The following is a 20,627-nucleotide window of genomic DNA, read 5'->3' as shown; positions in this document are numbered from 1 at the left end:
TTTCAGAAGGCGTTTGACAAAGTACCTCACAAGAGGTTATTGCAGAAGGTCGAGGGACATGGAGTTGGGGGTAGGGTGTTAGCGTGGATAGAGGATTGGTTGTCAAATAGGAGGCAGAGAGTGGGGGTCAACGGGTGCTATTCGGATTGGCGGATGGTGACTAGTGGAGTGCCCCAGGGGTCGGTGCTGGGGCCTCAGCTTTTTACCATTTATATAGATGATCTGGAGGAGGGAACCGAGTGTAGAGTGTCGAAATTTGCTGATGACACCAAGATTGGGGGAACGGCAAATTGTGCGGAGGGTGTGGAGAGTCTGCAGAAGGTTCTAGACAGGCTGGGCGAATGGGCCAGGAAATGGCAAATGGAATTTAATGTTGGCAAGTGTGAGGTGGTCCACTTTGGTAGGAAGAATGGTAGGAAGGACTATTACTTACGGGGCGAAAAACTGCAGCAGGCAACGGTGCAGAGGGACCTCGGGGTCCTTGTGCATGAGTCGCAAAAACCCAGCTTGCAGGTGCAGCAGGTGGTCAGGAAGGCGAATGGGATGCTGGCCTTCATAGCGAGGGGGATTGAATATAAAAGTAGGGAGGTCTTGCTGCAGCTGTATAGGGCATTAGTGAGGCCGCAGCTGGAGTACTGTGTGCAGTTTTGGGCGCCGCACCTGCGCAAAGATATTTTGGCCTTGGAGGGAGTGCAGAGGAGGTTTACTAGGCTGATACCGGAGTTGAGGGGGTTGAGCTATGAGGAGAGGCTGAATAAACTGGGCTTGTACTCGTTAGAGTTTAGAAGAATGAGGGGAGATCTCATTGAGACGTATAAGATGATGAATGGGATGGATAGGATAGAGGTGGAGAGACTCTTCCCGCTCAAAAAAGACAGTAGGACTAGGGGGCACAGCCTCAAGATAAAAGGGGGGCGGTTTAGAACGGAATTGAGGAGGAACTTCTTCACTCAAAGGGTGGTGAATCTCTGGAATTCTCTGCCCGTTGAAGTGGTGGAGGCTGCCTCGCTAAATATTTTTAAGACGCGGGTTGATGGGTTTTTGATAGGAGAGGGGATTAAGGGTTATGGGGAGAGGGCGGGAATGTGGAACTGAGCAGCGACAGATCAGCCATGATCTTATTGAATGGTGGGGCAGGCTCGAAGGGCTGGATGGCCTACTCCTGCTCCTATTTCTTATGTTCTTATGTTCTTAAATACACTCAGTGACCTGCCTTCCACAGCCCTCTGATTCACCACCCTCTGGCTGAAGACGTTCCTCCTCATCTCTGTTTTTTTTGATGCGTTTATTGAATATTTTCTTATATTTTACATGGCAAACAAACACAGATACAGATCCATTCTGTGCTCACGTGTACATTCCAACGTGACTGGGCACAGAGCTCTCTGTGGCCAGGGGCAAGCCCCTGGTACCCCCGGCACCCACCCCACCCAAGTCCCATTGCACTGGTAATGACGGCAATAATATAAAATCAAAAAGGCAGAGGAACACCACTGGAGAGCTAACTGAGTGCCCAAACAGCTTAGGTTATAAACTAGTGAGCGGAGAAAGGAAAGAGAGACAGTGAAGGAGAGAGGAGAAAGGGAGAGAGGAGAATGAGAGAGAGGGAAAAAAGAAAAGTTCACGTGTTGGTCCCTACATTCCAGCAGGGTGGGCGGGAGCACTCAGGTAAAGGGCCAGGGCGCGTCCACCAATTGTGGAGGGAGGAGGGAATTCTCTGGGAGCACCCAGGATCCCAGGACCATCGGGTATCTACTCACCCGGCTCCAACTGCAGCGTCCCAACATGCGCTATCAATGGTTGCCAGGTGTTATAGAACCTAGCAGTGGACCCATGTAGTGTGCATCTTATCTTCGCCAGCTTCATGGTATCTACCACCTCCCTCTCCCACCGTGAGAGTGTCGGGGGTGCACCTGATTTCTACCTAAACAGGATTAATCATCTTGCTAGGAGTGTGGTGAAAGCTACAAAATCCGCTTGGAATTTCTGCAGCGGTGGATTTAAAGGCACAACCCCAAACAGGGCAGCCTGTGGGGGGGGATGCACTTATGAACCAATCTAACATTGCCACAATCATCTCAAATATCGATGTCCAGTAGTTATACAGTGATGGGCAAGCCCACAACATATGTAAGCGGATGGTGGGAGCTTGCTGGCACCATTCACAAATGGGCCTTGTGCCTGGGTACATTCTAGAGAGTCTAACTCTAGTTGGATATGCTCTGTGAAGGAGTTTACATTATTATCACAGCCAGCTTGGCACATGTTGAGGAGGAGTTTGCTCGATACAGCGCCATGTCCCAATCATCCTCCGAGAACTCCTCCCCAGACCTGTAAGGATCTAACCACTAAAGATTTAACCACTGATAGAGAATTTTGTTGGGACAGAATTTGAGAATAAAGAACAGAAATTATACCACACATAGCAATAGAAGGCACTAAAAAGACATCAATGGAGGCACGAGGTGGGAGCGTCGGAAGTTGGGGGTCGGCCTTACACACAAAGTCTCAAATTTGCAAATATCTGAAAAAGTGCATTGCAGGTAAAGCAAACTTATCCACCACCTGCTGGAACGACGCAAACACGCCGTCCATCCACATACAAGTTCCGGAATGTTCTGATCCCATGCTTGGTCCATATGTTGAATGCACCATTCAACACAGATGGAGGAAAAAAATGGTTAACTGATACTTGGGGGGGGCCAGCGACCAGGCCTGAAACGCAAAGTGGTGTCTAAGTTGCATCCAAATTCTAAGAGTTGATTTGACAAGTGCACTGCCTCCTAGTGTACCGGTAGGAGGGAAAATTTACCAGGGAACACATCAATGCAGTCAAGGAAGATGGAGCACAAGAGGAGGATTCTAACTGTAGCCGACAAGGAACCTCCTGTTGCCTCTCTCGGCACCCAACACGCTACTGCTCTCATATTGGCTGCCCAATAATAAAATAGAAAATTGGTCAATCCCATACCCCCCCCTCCTGTTTAGGGCTTTGCAAGATTGCCCTCCGCGTTCTTGGGTTTTTCCTATTCCAGACAAAGCTTGAAATGAGCCGATCTGTGAAAAAAGATGAACACCGGGATGCACTGAAAGAGATGTAAAGCTGAGGTAGTATGTTCACCTTCACCACATTGATACAGCCCACTGACGAAGGAGGGTGGACTAATGTTTGAGGTCCTGTTCCGTCTGCCCCATGAGTGGAATAAAGTTAGCCCCAAAGAGCCCTCTAAATTTGCTAGTCACTTGCATCCCCAAGTAAGCAAACTGCCTAGTGACAATCTTGAAAGGCAGGGTGTGGAGTGGGAGGCTACAAGCTGCTGCATTCAGAGGAAGGAGTTCATTCTAATTCAAGTTAAGTTTGTACCTCGAAACACGACCAAATCTCTCTAGTATAGATAAGACTTCAGGAATCAGGTTGGATGGGTTGCCGACATACAATAGTAGATCGTCTGCATACAGCAATACCCTCCTTTCGATTCCCTCCTGACCAATCCCCATCACCGGTTTGCTGTTGCAAAAAGCCACAGCAAGATGTTCGATAGCAATGGCAAATAATGGGGGAGAGAGGGGGCATCCTTGCCTAGTGCCCTGGGACAAAGGGAAAAAAGCTGAATGCACATTGTTTGTCCAGACCAAGGCTAGAGGCATGGAGTACGGTATTTCGATCCAGGAGATGAGCTTTGGGCTGAACGCAAACCTCCCGAGAGCATAAAATAAATAATCCCAGTCCACCCGATCAAACGCTTTTTCAGCGCCTAGCGAAATTAACATCTCTGGGAGCTTGAAGGTAGCAGGCGCATACATAATATTAAACAGCTGTCGAATATTCGAATACATATGTCTATTTTTAATGAACCCAGTCAGGCAAGGCGAGATGATAGAATGTCCTCCAAGCAAAGGCAAGAATCTTAGAGATCAGTCTGAGATCCACATTCAGCAATGAGATTGATCTATAGGACCTGCAGATTTGCTGGTCCTTATTCATTGTAAGGATAAGGAAAATTGTTGCTTGCCTCAACGTCTGCGGGAGAGACCAGGTCTCCTATGATTCATTGATCATGTGCAGTAGCAGGGGAGCCAACCTCTCCATAAGTTTTTTTTAGAATTCGATGGGGTACCCATCTGGTCCCGGGCATTTCCCACTAGGCATAGTTCTGGCCACTCCAACAATTTCTTCATCGTCGATTAGTTTCTCCAGTACCGCGGCCCCCACCCAGTCCACCACGGAGAGATTCAGTGCCCCAAAGCATTCCTGAAAGTCCGCCTCATTGACGGTAGACTTTGAGCTATAGAGGGTTGAGTAAAAGCCCCTGAACAGTTCATTTATTCATTGTGGATCAGTGGAGACGCCATTCGGAGTCTGCATTTGTGGTATTACACTTATGCGGAGAATTGGCGCAGCTGATGAGTTAGTACTTTGCTTGTCTTGTCCCCATATTCATAGTGTGTATACTTAGATCTGAACATCATCTTTTCCGCTTGATGTGATGACAAGATCTTAAACTCCGCTTGCAGTAGTAAAGGTCCCTTATATACCCACAGCATTTGCAGCATCAACTTGATTGATAAGCCCCAGCAATTCCGATAACCTCCTACCTCTCTGCGTACACTGAATAAGTTCTGATCTGGGCCCTTAAATAAGCCTTCGATGCCTCCCATAAGGTAGCTGCCAAGACTGCTGGAGATCATTAAACTCTAAGAAATCATCGATCTGCGTTAACAGAAATCTAACAAATTCATCATCAGAGAGCAGACAAGTATTAGATTGCCGAGGCATACAGGGTCCACCCTCCTCCTCACTACCAAGTCCCATTGTCAAGGCAGCATGGTTCGAGATTACAATGGTTTCGTAGGAGCATGAGCACATAGCCGGGAGCAACTTATTATCTACCCAAAAAGTAACCAATACATGAAGATGTTCGGTGGATTGGTGAAAAAAAAAATCCATACTAGTGGGGTTATGAGTTACAAAGAAAGGTTGAATAGGTTAGGACTTTATTCCCTGGAGCTTCGAAGAATGAGGGAAGATTTGAAAGAGGTGTATAAAATTATGATGGGTATAGATAGAGTGAATGCAAGCAGGCTTTTTCCATTGAAGCTAGGGGAGAAAAAAACAAGAGGACATGGGTTAAATGTGAAGGGGGAATAGTTTAAAGGGAATATTAGGAGGGGGGGGCTTCTTCACACAGAGAGTAGTGGAAGTGTGGAATGAGCTGCCAGATGAAGTGGTAAATGTGGGTGTCACTTTTATCATTTAAGAAAAACTTGGTCAGGTACATGGATGACAGGGTGTGGAGGAATATGGTCCAGGTGCAGGTCAGTGCGACCAGGCAGAAAAATGGTTCGGCGCAGCCAAGAAAGGCCAAAAGGCCCGTTCCTGTGCTGTAATGTTGTATGGTTCTATTCCTCCATGGGTCCGACATCGCATGTTCTGTGAGAAATTATTTAATCGTTTCTGCTGAGTTGGAAGATTCAGTGGCCCTGGGGAGGAGTGGTCCAGGGCAGGATTCAACTATGATGTGGAGATGCTGGCTTTGGACTGGGGTAAACACAGTGAGAAGTCTCAGAACACCAAGTTAAAGTCCAGCAAGTTTATTTGGGAGCAAACACCACTAGCTTTCGGAGCGCTGCTCCTTCATCAGGTGAATGGGAGTTCTGTTCACGAACAGGGCATATAAACACACAAACGACTGGGTCCCTAAATTGCATTCCCACAAGAACAACGACAACGGATGAATGAACACCCCTCGACAATCACCAGACAAGACTGTTCTCTTGCTGTTGGGGAACACTTCAGCAGTCATAGGCATTCAGCCTCTGATCTTTGGGTAAGTGTTCTCCAAGGTGGCCTTCACGAGACACGACAGCGCAGAGTCGCTGAGCAGAGACTGATAGTCAAGCTCTGCACACATGAGGATGGTCTCAACCAGGATTTTGGGTTCATGTCACACTATCTGTAATCCCCACGAATTGCCTGGACTTGCAAAATCTCACTAACTGTCCTGTCTGGAGTCAATACACATCTCTTTAACCTGTGCTTAATGCTCTCTCCACTCACATCGCCTGCATCTTTAAGACTTGATTAGCTGTAAAAACTTGCATTCCAACCATTATTCTGTAAATTGAGTTTGTGTCTTTATATGCCCTGTTTGTGAACAGAGCTCCCATTCACCTGACGAAGGAGCAGCACTCCGAAAGCTAATGGTATTTGCGACCAAATAAACCTGTTTGGACTTTAACTTGGTGTTGTGAGACTTCTTACAGGATTCAACCAACCATTGAAATCTCCGCCCAATATTAACCAATGTGAATTCAAATCTGGAAGTAGTGCGAAAAATGAGCGGGAAAAGTTTTCCTAGTCCCACTTTGAGGCATACACATTGGCTAACATCAGGGGCATCCCACGTAGCTTACCAGTGACAATGATGTATCGGCCATTTGAGTTAGAAAAGACATTGGCTATTACCAAGGGTAAGAACTTGTGGATGAGGATTGCCGCCGCACCCCCTCCCCCCGTGCCTTGGTGTGAAAAGTTGAGTGAAAGCATTGAACCCCCCGCCCCTGCAGAGCCTGAAACAGTCCACTGGCCTGTGGTGGGTCTTTTGGGGCAATGCAATTTGGGTACCCAGTTGAAATTGTTGAAGAAGTTGAAAGATCTCACCGAGCTTAACCGGATGATTTAATCCCCTGACACTCCAGCTACTGAACTTGATCGCTCCAAGGTGGGAGCGTAAGGGTGTAAGGGTCTCCTGGTCGGCATCCCACAATCCTAACAGTAGCTCTCTCACTGGGAAGTGTCCACCAAACTTCTTACATCGGCAGACGCTACACACCAGGGCCCTGGCTCCCATCCTCCCCACTGGCTGCAGGGAACCAACCATGAGAAAGAGGATGGACTTGAGAGAGGCCAAACCACACCCACAGAGAAAAAAAGATAAAGCAAAGACACAAAAATACCCACACAGACCAAACCTGCCAACGCAGTAGTACCCCCTCCCAAACAAGGCACCTGTGCCCCCAATACTTCCTTATCACAGTGCTTTCACAGACTCCTCATGGGACATGATCTCCACCTCCATTCCCATCATGGTCACAGGTGCTATAACCTAAAAAGGTCTGTAGAAATACTAAACATTTAACACTTAACGTAACTGTCGCAAAATCCATTACGCTTTGCTGGCCGACCACTCAATCCGGGTGTAGTATGCAGGTTCATAAAAAAAACAAATATCAGTTTACATCTGCCCTGCGGTCACCTGATTTAAAAGTCTGCTCCACAAATTTCATTACTGCCTCTGGATCCGTGATCTTGTGCTCGGTCCCATTGTTGAGAATAATCCTCAAGCAGGCTGGAAAGTGAATCCCAAACCTGACCCCAAGACAGTCACGCAAAAGTCATTTGACATCAACAAAGGCCGCCCTTCTCCTTGCCATCATCGGGGTAAAACCTGGAAATACCAACAGCTTATTTTCCTGGTGCCTCAGGGTAGCCTGTGCTGCTTGCCGCAGGATTCTCTCTCATGCCGAGATATAATGGGCCAAAGAGCTTCTTCTGGTCTGGACTTTGCCTGTAATGCTTTGTGGGCGATCCAAAAGTGGCTCATCCTCAAGTTCCAGCACATTCTTCAATACCACGTGACAAAGTTTGTTGTATTTGGGCCCTTGATTCCCTCCAGAAGGCCCATCAGATGGATGTTGTTTCGTCTTTGGCGTCCTTCCATCTCATCACATTTCTCCCTGAGGGATTTAACCTCCAAAGTCAAATGAGTAACTTGGCTCTTTAGCTCAGAGATAGAGTTTCCACTAAATGCCTCCAAGTCCTCAAGCTCCTTCAAGTGGTTCTCATGGACACCTTGGAGAGATTTAACAGACGATCCGAGCTCCTGTCTCAGCTTGTCTATTTTGACCTGCAACTCAGTGGTCCAATTTACTGTCCAATCTTTGCATGGCCTCCATAATAGCTTCCCTTGTCCTTTCGCTCAGCATGCTCTGTTCAGGAATGTCTGAAGGAGAGCGTGGTGAGGACCCCCCTCTGCCCCTGTGGCCTGACTCTTCGATTTTGGTTTGCCTTCTGCCGTTTTGCCAGTGCCAGCGCCTGTGGGCTTACCCATTTCCTCCAGCCTGGAGCACTATTTCTTGGTCCACGTGTCAAGCTGTCTCGCTGTTTGATCTACCAAAGTTCTTACATGGATTGCTTTTCATCTGACTTCACCCTTAACTGGGCAAACAGAAGCAGCAAAGGGTTCCCAGCCGAGCTGGAAGTTGCAACTCTCCTCCCTCACTTTAATTCACCCTTGGTTGGGTAAAAAAAGAAACAGCAGCGTGTACCCAGGTTGATCTGCCAGTTGCAGTTTTTATGACACAGGAATTCTTCTCTGGGCTGCCCCGCACCCTAAACCAATTCACACTTGACTGAGTGAAAAAAAACTACAAAATGGTTCCAGGCTGAACTGCCAAACCCAACGTCCCCCTCACAGAGCTCGAACTGCAAAAAAATCCGAAAGTGGCAATAGCAGCTTGCAGTTTGCAGCAGGATCTCAGTGGCTCCTGCTTCCCACTTTAATTCACACTTTCTTGGGTGAAAAAAGAACAGAGAGTTTGCAGACTGATCTGAAATTCACAGCCTCTCCTCCCCCTGAGCACACACAATAAATTCCAACCGGCAGATAGGAATCTAAAAATATCCCTTTCCAGCTAAACTTTCAAAGTTCTCTCTTTGCAAATGCACTTCAGGTATGTTTAAAGCTTGCTTGATGCATATTAACCTCTCTCCAAACCTCAACAAACAGCCAGATTTCAAGAAGAAACTTGCCATCTGTGGTTCTTGTTTCCTCTCACACCAGTGCTGTCTTTGACTCCCCTCATCTCAGTTTTAAAGAAGTATCCCTTCACTCTGACGCTCTGCCCTTGAGTTCTAGTCTCTCCCATTAGTGGAAACATCCTTTCCACATCCACTCTATCTAGGCCTCTCAGTGCTCTGTAACTTTCAATTAGATCCCCCGTCATCCTTCTGAACACCATCGCATATAGACCTAGACTCCTTAACTGCACCTCATATGACAAACCTGTCATTCCTGGGATTATTGTTGTGAATCTCCTCTGGACCCTTTCCAAGGCCAGCACATCCTTCTTTAGGTATGGGGCCCAAGACTGCTCACAACATTCCAGTGGGGTCTGACCAGAGCCTTGTACAGACTCAGCAGTACATCCCTGTTCTTGTATTCTTGCCCTCTAAAAATGAATGCTAATTGAATTTGCCTTTCTAACTGCCAACTGAACCTGCATGTTAACCTTAAGAGTCCTGAACCAGCTCTCCCAAGTCCTTTTGTGCCTCAGATTTCTGAAGCCTTTCCTTATTTAGAAAATAGTTTATGCCCCAATTCTTCCTACCAAAGTTACACAACCTCATACTTCTGCATGTTGTATTCGATCTGCCACTTCTTTGCCTATTCTCCTAACCTCTTCAAGTCATTCTGCAGCCTTCCCAGTTCCTCAACACTGTCTGTCCCTCTACATATCTTTACATCATCTGCAAATTTAGCAACATGTCCTCAGTTCCATCTTCCAGATCATTAATGTATATAGCAAAAAGTTGTGGTCCCACTACTGACCCCTGTGGAACACCAATAGTCACCGGTTGCCAGCCTGAAAAGGACCCCCTTATCCCCACTCTCTGCCTTCTGTCAGTCAATCTTCTATCCATGCTAGTAACTTGCCTCTAACACCATTGGCTCTTAGCTTATTTAGCAGCTTCCTGTAAGGCACTTTGTCAAAGGCTTTCTGGAAATCCAAATAAATCACATCCACTGACTCTCCTTTGTATAACTTCTTCATCACCTCCTCAAAGATTTCTAACAGATTTGTCAGACAATTATATACAATAACAAATAAGGAATCCTGTACTGAGGCCTTACTGAAAACAGTATTCTGATCACAAAAACACCCCAGTGTCTTCCTGTCACTGGGCAAGTCTTGATCCACCTTGCCACTTTTACTTGCATCCCAAGGACTATTATTTTTCTGATCAATCTTCAGTGTGGGATTGTTACGTATTATTGTATTAACTGCAAATATCTGTAAACAGCTTGGAACTAATGAGCTCGGAACTAGATATTATGTGCAAGTGTTCTGGGTGGCTAATTTTCACTGATGAGTGAGAAAGTCATATGATGTATATTATACAAGACCGCATGGCAAAGGTTACACATAGGGATCCCTCACCTTTCAAAGGTTAAAGTGTGATTGTAACCAATGTTTGGGATCCAAAGCGTAACAACAATGCATGGCATGATGACATTTGTGCTAAACCTAAAGCATTTTAAATTAATTTAATGCTGATTTGGAAAATTGACCCACATTAGTGCCAGAAGATTTAGCAAATTGTGCAAAAATAAAAGTGAAATGTCAGCTGAGGCCCAACAACTACAATCCATGATGAATTGGGAAGCTGTTGATGCCATAGAGACGTTTGAGAAGTTTAAACAAAAGTGCAGACTAATGTACATTAGTTTCCTAAAAGGCGCCAACAACGAAGACAGCTATATTCTTCTGAGGGCAGGAGATACAGGATTAAATTTATTACCGAAGACAACAGCAAAAAAGCCCAGAGATAATTTAGCACCCATCTCTAGCCAAAATCGAATATTTGGATCTGCTATACAAATTTCAAGACCTCAGACAGGCATTTTTCATTCTGGGCCTCTTGATAACTTTATAACTATACTATAAAATACAGCTAGAAAATGTGAGCATTAGGACACTGATGAAAGGCTGATAGATCAACTAATTTGGGGTTCTGCATACAGGGCTGCATGGTGGCACACTGGTTAGCACTGCTGCCTCACACTGCTAGGGACCCAGGTTCAATTCTGGCCTCAGGTTGCTGTCTGTTGGGTTTCCTCCAGGTGCTCTGGTTTCCTCCCACACTCTAATGATGTGTGAGTTAGGTTGATTGGCCATATAAAATCATTCCCTCGTGTCAGGGAGACTAGCAGGGTAAATACATGGGGTTATGGGAATTGGGCCTGGGTGGGATTGCAGGCTTGATGGACCAAATGGCCTCCTTTTGCATTGTAGGGATTCTACAATATCCTGAAATACAGAAAGCGCAAATCAGGAATGATGGACTCACAATATCGTGGACTGCCAGACTCACAAAACCATGAGCAGACATATGGAGACACTGACTACCCAAATACCTACCCTTCACTTGAATCAAGAGAAAGGTAGCAGATTTGATCCAATATATTCACAGACAGATGGAAATATCCTGCAATTGGATCAATCTCAGAGCTTGTGGAGAAGCCTGTCATTGAGCAAAGATGTACAGAGAAAAGGTGGTAGATGAGGCACCAGAGAAACCGGGGGACTGGAAAGGAAAAGAAACCAAAGTACCCATACCCTGGAAGATGATGGTATTTCTCAGACCATACTTAGGAACCACACTCGCACATGAAATGGCTGCAACAGTTCCAGACAAATTCACCACCATTCAGATCAGGAAGAGGTTGAGCCCAAAAGCCTAGGGGTGCAGAGTAACATCATTCTGCTCAAACTGTATCAGAAAGTCTTTCCTGAAAATTTGGAAGGAAATGTTTTTGCAAAGAATGGTGTTCTGACTCCTAGCAAGGTGTAGGTGTGTTCAGAGTGTTTTGATGAGATGGTTGGTGCTGTGAAGATTTTGAGTATTACATCGCCATTGATCCAGTGATGAAATAAGTGATGTAACTCTCAGATGAAGTACAAACAGAACTGAAAGGAAAGTTATGGACAGGAGAGAGAAACTGAACTGTTTTTGCCTCTCGTTCTGTCCGAAAGCAGAGATACTTTGTATTATTTTTAAATCATGTTGCGGCATGTTTCACCAAACCCTTAATTTATAAATTGGAGCATACAAACTAACACAGCAAACTCATGTTATAATTACCTAGAAAGGCTCGTTTATTCACATTCAAACCGGGGTTGAGGGGCGTGTTGGAGGTCAACACACACACACGCACACAAACAGTAAAAGCCACAGAAATGAATATTATCATGTGATTTCCAGAGTCCGAATCCAGAGAGAGTGTCCTTTGTAGTGGAGCTCATTCAGTCAAGTTTCTGGTTGGATTTATTGACTATTACATTTCTAGCTTCTTAGCTTGCTGCTTTAACACCAACTGGAAAGAACTCCAACAGCTGGTTAGCATTGACTAGAATATGAACTGGAATAGCCATATAAATACCGTAGCTACAAGAGCAGGTCAAAGGCTAGGAATCCTGTGATGAGTAAGTCACCTCCTAACTGGTCAAAGCCTGATCATCATTCACAAAGCACACATCAGAAGTGTGATGGAATACTCTCCATTTGCGTGGATGATTGCAGCTCCATCAACACTCAAGAAGTGCAACACCGTCCAGGACAAAGCACCTCACCCACAGACATCCACTCCTTCCACCACCACCGACGCACAGTGACATCCACTCCTACCAGCACCACTGACACACAGTGACAGCGCTGCAGAAACGGGTGCTCCTTAGGCAGCACCTTCCAAACCCATGACTGTTACCACCTAGGACAAGAGTAGCAGATACATGGGGACACCACCACCTGGATGTTCCCATCGAGACTTGGAAATGTATTTATTGGCTGTTCCTTCACTGTGACGGATCAAAATCCTGGAACTCCCTCCCTAACAGCACTAAGGGTGTACCTATACCAGATGGATTGTAGCCAGTGCACAACAACCTTCTCAAGGGCAGTTAGGGATGGACAACAAATTCTGGCCTAGCTATCAACATCCACATGCCATGAATAAATTTTTAAAAACTCTGAAATTCAAACCAGGAAGAGGAATGGCAGATACCCTATCCCAATTTGTCACCACCGTATTACAGGAGTTGGATAAGGCCCCCTTAGGCTGCACATCATTATGCCTATTTATATCTTTAACTACCTAAGTAAATGGAAATTAAGGGCCTTAAGCTGCCTGCACTGTCATAATACAGTGAAAGGGGGGGGCAAGACTGGCAAAGCTGTTTTTTCATCAAAGTTTGTGAAAGGGTGGGGATAGCGAGTTTTTGAAAGGGTGGGGATAGAGAGCTTGTGTAAGGGTGGGGATAGAGAGCTTGTGTAAGGGTGGGGATAGAGAGCTTGTGTAAGGGTGGGGATCGAGGGTTTGTGTAAGGGTGGGGATAGAGAGTTTGTGTAAGGGTGGGGATAGAGAGCTTGTGTAAGGGTGGGGATAGAGGGTTTGTGTAAGGGTGGGGATAGAGAGTTTGTGTAAGGGTGCGGATGGAGAGTTTGTGTAAGGGTGGGGATAGAGAGTTTGGGGGTATGTTTGCATCAGAGGTACGCCCCCTAAGATTGTACCCAATCTTTGTGTGTCCCCACCTAGCCTCCAAAACCTGCCAGGCCAGACCCCGCAGACCCCCTCCCCACAGGTGTTCCAACCTACCCTGCCTAATAAGCTCTGGACTCACCTTGCTGATCGTCGGTGGTATTTCTTTGTGCTCATTCTTGCAATCCCAGCACTGTTTATCACTCAGCGCTGCTGGGACTGCAAGAGTTCTCAATCAATCAGATTAGCTGGCAACTTTTGACGGTGGAACTTCCTTCCATTGAGAGGCACCAGTCTGACCTTCAGCTTATTAAGGCTACTGGAACCATAGAACCCTACAGTGCGGAAAGAGGCCCTTCAGCCCATCAAGTCTGCACCGACCACAATCCCACCCAAGTCCTACCCCTATATATTTTACCCACTAATCCCTCTAACCTAAGCATCTAAGGGGCAATTTAAGCATGGCCAATCAACCTAACCGCACACCTTTGGACTGTGGGAAGAAACTGGAGCACCCGGAGGAAACCCACATAGACAGGAGGAGAACTTGCAAACTCCGCACAGACAGTGACCCAAGCCAGGAATCGAACCCAGGTCCCTAGAGCTGTGAAGCAGCAGTGCTAACCACTGTGCTACCGTGCCGCCCTCTCAGCTGCTCTCAGTGCATTATCACTCTATATTAAAGTCAGTCAGATTGTGAGTGACATTTCTTCCGAGTGAGGCAAGCAGTACTTTTGATTTGATTTTGATTTGATTTATTTTTGTCGCATGTATTATATAAGTGAAAATATTGTTTCTTGCACACTGTACAGACAAAGGCTACCGTTCATAGAGAAGGAAAGGAGAGAGTGTAGAATGTAGTGTTACAATCATAGTTAGGGTGTAGAGGAAGATCAACTTAATACGAGGTGGGTCCATTCAAAAGTCTGACGGCTGCAGGGAAGAAGCTGTCCTTGAGTTGGTTGGTACGTGTCCTCAGACTTTTATATCTTTTTTCCGATGGAAGAAGGTGGAAGAGAGTATGTCTGGGGTGCGTGGGGGTCCTTAATTATGCTGTCAGTGGATGGGAGGCTTATTTACGTGATGTACTGGGCTTCGTTCACGACCTTTTATATTTCCTTGCGGTCTTTGACAGAGCAGAAGCCGTACTAAACTGTGATACAACCAGGAAGAATGCTTTCTATGGTGCATCTGTAAAAGTTGGTGAGAGTCATAAACACCATCCCCCACTGCAAAATCCAACCCAGTGTTCCAATACTACAGTGCTGTATTAGTCTGCTAAAATGGAGGATCAACTTCATTACTGCGTCAGGTGGTAAGAACACACTGTAGTGAAATAGTTAAGTGGATTTGTTCTGGAAATGATCACCAACGAATAGCTATTCTGAAATAATAACCTTACAAGGACAGGATCTGCTCAATATCTGCTTTAAACAACTTCAGTTTGTAAAAACATCCATTCACAATATTTATGGTGTACTGCTGATGAGACAGGTGTTTGTTAAATATTCCACTGAGAATCCCAGGCACCCACTGATTATGTGTCAGCGAGATCAAAATGACATTGCTCCGTGTAATTAACTGCGGTATTCCGACGTTCATACAACAAAAATGGATTGTATCCACCAGATAATGACGTATTTCAGTGCCTGTGGCACCTTATCTCACCTCAGAGACACTTCAAAACACTTCTCATAGAATGAGCTACACGGCGGCGCACAAACTGATCTGAGGACATTGTTGGAAAGTATGTGGGACTCGGTACAAATGTGAGATCAATCACCTTATTAATTGTGCTCACATTTCTTGTGGGGCCCACCCAGAAACAACGGAGGGTTTAGTTGCGAGCTGCTACACTGTTTGTGAACTGAAGCCGGTGGTAGTCATGATGTGGAGATGCCAGCGTTGGGCTCACCTGACGAAGGAACAGCGCTCTGAAAGCTTGTGAGTTTATTATCAAATAAACTTGTTGGACTTTAGCCTGGTGTTGTGAGACTTCCTACTGTGAATTGAAGCACCATACACAATCACTTGATTCTCCCACAAACATACCCACACACGTACTTATCATGCCCAAATTATAAAGTTTATTTACTAGTGTCACAAGTAGGCTTACATTAACACTGCAATGAAGTTACTGTGAAAATCCCCTAGTCGCCTGTTCGGGTACACTGAGGGAGAATTTGGCATGGCCAATGCATCTAACCATTTTGTCTTTCTGTGGGAGGAAACTGGAGTAGTCGGAGGAAACCCCTGAGGACATGGGCAGACTCCACACAGACAGTGACCCAAGTTGGGAATCGAACCCAGGTCCTTGGTGCTGTGAGGCAGCAGTGCTAGCCACTATGCCATCATGCTAAGTTTGTACTGTAGAAGGCAGAGATGGTAGCCTGACAGCAAGGGGTCCAGGTTGATGGGCTCCTCTGCTGTTTGGCAGTTTCAGAGATGGTTGTTCTGTGGACAGAAAATCTGGTTGTTTCTCTCCTCCTGAACACTGGGGCAAGTGTTCTGGTCTTTCAGCAGTCTGACTGACACCCACACTTAATTGTCAATCTAGATTTCAGATTCTTCCTCCCTCTATGTAAGTGCCTCCAGCCCCTTGACTCTCCAGAATCTCTGCTCCTCTTCAATTCCAGCCTCCTGTGCCTGTCTATCATCATTTCATCATTGGTGCATGAATCTGAGATTTTCCTGTTCTGTGGAGGCTCAGAAATACAGTGAATGAATGATTGGAGGATTAGTAACTGACCTTTGCCTTTTGTCTCCCAGCTCAAAATAAGGTCAATAGAACTATTAACTTTTTTAACTATTGCAATAACATATAGTTAGCAGCCAGTTTAAGCCTGCAATTTAGGACTCTTTTGAACATTTTCTGTCACCTGTTTGGCTTTAGTTACTACTCTGTACTATGTATGATACTTCAGTTCTGCAATTATCATTAACCCTTTGTCATGATCACAGAAAAACATTGACAAGTTTATCTGCAACTTTACCAGCTAATTACAGACATATTGAACTGTTCAAAAAAAGACTTCTTTTTAAAAAGATACAAGTAAAGACACTGACCAAAGACGGATGCCAGCAGTCATCTGATGTCAGGTACTGTCAAGTTGACCACTTGACTGGGAAATCTATATAAGTTGCACTGCAGGCTTGTTACATGGAATTTTACACCTGAGTAGGGTGTCAAGATTCACTTTAATCAGAGGCTCATGAAAGTAAGACCTGTAAGATGAAAAATGCTGGATGTTGATAGATACTTATCAGACGTCTGTGTGTGTGTGTGTGTGTGTGTGTGTGTGTGTGTGTGTGTGTGTGTGTGTGTGTGTGTGTGTGTGTGTGTGACAGTGCCAGGGTTCCATTCCCAGCTTCACATTCTCCCATGTCTGCATGGGTTTCCTCCGGGTGCTCCAGCTTCCTCCCGTGGTCCAAAAGATATGCTGGTTAGGTGGATTGGCCATGCTAAATTCTCCCTCAGTATACCCGAACAGGTGCCAGAGTGTGACGACTAGGCGATTTTCACAGTAACTTCATTTGCAATATTAGTGTAAGCCTACTTGTGAGACTAATAAATAAACTAAACTAAATATAACCTGTTTTAATTGGCTTTTGTTAAGAAGTTACTATGTTTGGATTGGAAAAGGTAACTACCGGAAGTTTAAAACCTTTGTTATGACCAAATCAAAGGGGAGCCAGCTTACTCCTCCTCACCTGGTTATAATATACTGCACTTTGTCTCCAAAATTTGTACAAGGGGACCCAGCTTGGAAAGGCAGGGAGGGGAGATGGGGGTGGGGGTGGTGGGGGGGGGCGGGGGTGGGTGGTCAGAGATGATGGTGGATTCCCCTGAAACCTCTTCCTGCAATGTAAGTTTTGGTGGGGAAAGTCTAAAAAGAATCACAGACTCCTTTCTTTCCACCAGGGGGTGGTGTAGTGCACACCATTTAAACCCAGAAGCACACTTTGTGCTGTATACACCACCTCCTGTCAGAGACAAGAGCACCAGCAGATATATTAAGGTTCATTCTAATTTAACAATGTTAACTATATTTAGGTTTCTCTTGTGCCCTGACTGGCTTTTGTAGGCTCTTGGAACTTTAGTCACAGATCTACGTGTAGTTATTTGCATGTAGCATCTAGTGGTTCAATAAGTAGTTGTAGTTTTCAAGTAATTAGCAAGTCTTGCTCAGTGTGCTGAGCTGTGACTTTGAGGTGGAATCTTTGCCAGTTTTTTGGCCTAGTTCCTTCTGGTGGTTTGCAATGGATTCCCAGGTAGCAAGAGGAATGGAAAAGGTGCAGGCAGACTGAGTAGATCTGGCTGGATGTGAGGCATCCCTGACCGCACTTTCTCCCACAGCAGAGAGTGGCTGTGAAAGATCTATTAACCTTAACCAGATGGCAACACACAAACATTGGATCCAGGTGGCAGAATGTGTCCTGAACCCAAATGCACATAGGATCTCAAGCAAGTATTCATGGTCGAATTGCCTTTTCCTGATCTAGTCGTGGAGTTCACAATCGTGGGGCTCTTTATAAGAAATGGAGTGGATTCTTGCACTGTGATAAGTAATTTGAGTCAATCAAATACAAGTATGACAAAGAGAAGTCCTGAGGTGTGATGGACTGAGGCATGCTAGAACCTTGTGCATGTTAATGAGATATTATCACCTGGTCTCGGTAATATGTCACAGAACATTGAATAACATTAAAGCTTTTTGTAGCTCGGAATATTTTCAGGAACACTGCAGTTTTGAGGCAGAACCTTGATTATGAATAATTGTTGAAGGATTAACAATATCGAGGGCAGATTAATTATTAAGTATGGAAAGTTGTGTTCAAAAAGGTAAAGTAAAATTAAATAGTACACTGGGAGTGTTGTAAATGCAATAATTTTTATTTACTTATTTTTTAAACTTTATTTCAATCCAATCAAGTCAAATTAAAGCCAATTCAGAGTCCCAACAAGTTGGGACATTCCTGATCCAAGCTGACAAGATGTGGAGATGCCGGCGTTGGACTGGGGTAAACACAGTAAGAAGTCTGACAACACCAGGTTTAAGTCCAACCGATTTATTTGATAGTAAACTGTCAAGCTTTCGAGGTTAAACTCTTCGTCAGCTGAATGGAGAGTTCTGGCCTCAGACAGAGCATATAAAGCACAGACAGTTTACAGATTACTGATTAGAATGCGAGTCTTTACACCCAACCTGCTATTCAAGTCTTAAAGTGGCCGACAATGTGAGTGGAAGGAGCACTGATCACAGGTTAAAGAGATGTGTATTGCCTCCAGACAGTACAGTAAGTGAGGTTTTGCAAACCCAGGCAAGTCATGGGGGTTACAGATAGTGCGACATGAACCCAAGATCCCTGTTGAGACCGTCCTCATGTGTGCGGAACTTGGCTATCAGTCTCTGCTCAGCGACTCTGTGCTGTCGTGTGTCGTGAAGGCTGCCTTGGAGAATGCTTACCCGAAGGTCAGAGGCTGAATGCCCGTGACCACTGAAGTGTTCGCCAACAGGAAGGGAGCAGTCTTGCCTGGTGATTGTCGAGCAATATTCATTCATCCGTTGTTGTAGCGTCTGCATGGTCTCCCCAGTGTACCATACTTTGGGACATCCTTTCTTGCAATGTATCAGGTAGACAACGTTGGCCGAGTTGCAAGAGTATGTACCGTGTACCTGGTGGATGGTGTTCTTATGTGTGATGATGTCATCCATGTTGATGATCCAGCATGTCTTGCAGAGGTTGGTGTGGCAGGGTTGTGTGGTATTGTGGGCACTGTTCTCCTGAAGGCTGGGTAGTTTGCCAACGTTGTCTCGGCCAACCTGGCCAACATTGTCTACCTGATACGTTGCACGAAGGGATGTCCCGAAGCATGGTACATTGGGGAGACCATGCAGACGCTACGACAACGAGGAATGAACATCGCTCGACAATCACCAGGCAAGACTGCTCCCTTCCTGTTGGCGAACACTTCAGTGGTCACGGGCATTTGGCCTCTGACCTTCGGGTAAGCATTCTCCAAGGCGGCCTTCACGACACACGACAGCGCAGAGTCGCTGAGCAGAGACTGATAGCCAAGGACGGTCTCAACAGGGATCTTGGGTTCATGTCGCACTATCTGTAACCCCCATGACTTGCCTGGGTTTGCAAAACCTCACTCACTGTACTGTCTGGAGACAATACACATCTCTTTAGCCTGTGATCAGTGCTCCTTCCACTCACATTGTCGGCCACTTTAAGACTTGAATAGCAGGTTAGGTGTAAAGATTCGCATTCTAATCAGTAATCTGTAAACTGTCTGTGCTTTATATGCTCTGTCTGAGGCCAGAACTCTCCATTCACCTGACGAAGAGGTTAACCTTGAAAGCTTGTGAGTTTACTATCAAATAAATCGGTTGGACTAAAACCTGGTGTTGTCAGACTTCTTACCAAGCTGACAAGACAGGACTCTCACCACCTGTCTTGGGCTTGATCTACATGATCCAAGCTGATTGGAGTAGGTGTAGCTCCTCCTCCAAGGCTTGATCTTATTTGCATCTTAGCCAAAACGCTGAGATGCTCCTTTAAAAAATTGCTTCAAATGAAGCTGAAATGTAATCTAATGACTTCAACCAAGTGCAGCACGTCGACACTACACTTGATCCCAGCCAAATCAGAGTGTATTTTCACCCTGTTGTAAATGCAATAATTGGCGACCGCTAGTTAGCAATTAACAATGAGTTTATTACTATTTATAATTATATAAGGGCGTTACAATCAATTCTCCAACTCTAGGGTCAGTCTGGTTGCAAAAACCCATGGTCTGCCCCGAGATCCCCGTGCTTGTTCACCATTGGGCCACAAGATCCTTCCAATGTGCACCCATTAAAGGGGCCAACTATTCTGGGGGAATCATAAAATGAATTGCTTAGAATTAATGTTTGCAGACAGTTCAATCTGTATCCACATATATCAGTAAATTAGTGTGGCCCTATGCCTGTAGTAATTCACTAACTAATTCCCAGATAGTTTCACCTGCAATGTAAACAGTGTAGTATCGGTTCTGAACTTACTGTTCTAATCAGCTATTCCTCTTTGTCAGCTAGTTGCTGTTTTAAACCATAAGACCTTAAGATGTAGGAGCAAAATTAGGCCATTCAGCCCATTCAATCATAGCTGCTAAGGTTCTCAACCCTATTCTGCTGCCTTTTCCCTGTAACCTTTGATTCCCTTGCCAATCAAGATCCGATCTATCTCTATCCTAAATACACTCAATAATTTGGCCCACACAGCCCTCTTGGGAATGAATTCCATAGATTCACCACT

This window comes from Carcharhinus amblyrhynchos, chromosome 22 (assembly GCF_965287045.1).
Source record: "Carcharhinus amblyrhynchos chromosome 22, sCarAmb.v2.hapA, whole genome shotgun sequence".
Lineage (NCBI taxonomy): Eukaryota > Metazoa > Chordata > Chondrichthyes > Carcharhiniformes > Carcharhinidae > Carcharhinus > Carcharhinus amblyrhynchos.
Note: the sequence above shows the minus strand (reverse complement) of the source record.